Raw genomic sequence first — 1880 nt, 5'->3', positions numbered from 1 at the left:
TTATTATACAGTTTATAAATGTAGATATGTTTTCTTTCTCCCAGTGAAACCCTGATCTTGTCTCTCTCCTGTTAGACTTGGTGCTATTTTAGCTGTTCAGATAATAAAACGTTCGGCTCGTTCAGGAGATGGGCGCTGTGACTTTTAGTCTTTGTAACTTTGATACTTTTCAGAAAAATAAACTTTATTAACAAATAACTTCATCGAAAAACATTAAGACTTTTGTTCTCTTTGAAATCTGCTTCAGCTCAGTTTTTAGCTTCAATTCTGATGCTTTTAGCTTTTAGCCAGCCTTTAGCTACTTTAACTGACCTTTTGCTCTCACAGTTTATCACCTTTAGCTTCAAGTTAGCATGTTACTACTTTTAGTTTTTATATAGCAATTTGCTACTTTTTCTTTTTTTGGTTAGTGCTTTGCTACTTTGCTACTTTTTTTACCTTTTGCTTTTAGCTACTTTTTGGTTACTTTTAATTTTTAGCTATACTTTTGCTACTTTATCATTTAGCTAGGTCTTTTTTTTCAGATACAATTTTGTCATTTTGAATTTTAGGTAGCCTTTTGCAGCTTTTAGTTTTTAGCTAGTGTTTTGCTACTTTAAGCTAGCTTCTTACTACCTTTAGATTTTAGCTAGCTTGWGGTTACTTTCATTTTGAAGTAAACTTTTGCTAATTTAGCTTTTAGCGAGTTGCTTTTGCTTTAGCTAACCTATCTTCTAGCTTTTGTTCTGCTACATTTAGGGTTAGCACTTTGCTCCTTTTAGTTTTTAGATGTTGTTCGGCTCCTATTAGCATCTGGCTGCTTCAGTTTAGCTTTTTCTGAGGATTTATTCGGCGCTCGCGCTACGTTTTGGCTGAAAGCATCTAAATCCTCTCCAGAGTTGGATTTTCAGGACGTGGCTCCTTCAGCTGTCTTCAGCTATGTTTCGGCTGATCTCTACGTGTCGTCGTGTTTTCCCTCAGAGGACCTCGGCCTGCTCTTCGGTAAAGCTCAGAGTTTTGTTAAGGAGAACCTGGAGGACGAGGACTGAAAGGAGCGGCTGGTCTCRGCGGACAGGTGGGGGTAAACTGAGACCCGTACCACCCAGGAGAGGATGAACTTGAGACGTGGTCCTCACCGTCCTGTGAAGGTGGAGGTCAGCAGACGAACACCCGGCCCGCAGGAGGGACCGGCCCTGATTCCCCTCTAATGAAACGAAGCCTCCAGGAGGCCGGGTCGGTCTCAATTAGGACTCATAAAATACAATCAGTAGCTGGAAACGCCGGGCTCGGCTGGGTGGGACGGAACAGAGTGGATCTTTGTGCCGAGGGGGGGCGGGGGGCTTTACTGAAGCATGAGACAGACACACCTTGTTCAGACGAAGACTTGAATCTTTCAATCAACTTCAAAACAGAAACCATTCAACTCGATGACTCAAGAAACAGGAAGTAATTAAAGATTCACACAGGTGGAGTTTACACCTGAGCTTTAATACTTAGACATTAAATCAGGATATCTGTGTTTTTATGTCGAAGTCGTAATGTTGGGGTTAAAGTTAAGTAAAGTCAAGATTAAAGTTGTTTTTGAGGATAAAAGGGGAATAAAAAAACAGCACGGTTATAAAAACTTATGATAAAACAGCTCTGGGTATGTTTAAAAAAACACACTTGAGCTGTTTTTAGTTTCTTATTTATTAACAAAAATACAAACGTAGAAAAACTCGTTCATGTTTGAGTTTTTAAAGTGACGTAGCTGTGTCGACATTTTGTTCAAAAATACATAAAGCTGTGGATTAGGGTTGGGAAAATCCATATTGTTTGCCATTACTGGTCAGAAATTAATATTTCATTGCAGCAAAGAGCTAATGCTTTTTTTTTTTTTTTTTTTGAGAAAAAGAAGAAAA

General features: G+C 38.9%; 1 long non-coding RNA gene across 1 annotated transcript in view; it reads left to right on the top strand.

Annotated features, from left to right (window-relative positions):
- Positions 1-1880, top strand: part of LOC106525624 (uncharacterized) — a 35533-nt gene that overhangs the window by 22901 nt on the left and 10752 nt on the right. The window lies entirely within an intron of this gene.

The sequence above is a fragment of the Austrofundulus limnaeus genome, unplaced genomic scaffold (assembly GCF_001266775.1).
Source record: "Austrofundulus limnaeus strain Quisiro unplaced genomic scaffold, Austrofundulus_limnaeus-1.0 Scaffold235, whole genome shotgun sequence".
NCBI lineage: Eukaryota > Metazoa > Chordata > Actinopteri > Cyprinodontiformes > Rivulidae > Austrofundulus > Austrofundulus limnaeus.
The sequence above is the reverse complement of the archived record's forward strand: the minus strand, read 5'-3'. Positions and strand labels throughout refer to the sequence as shown.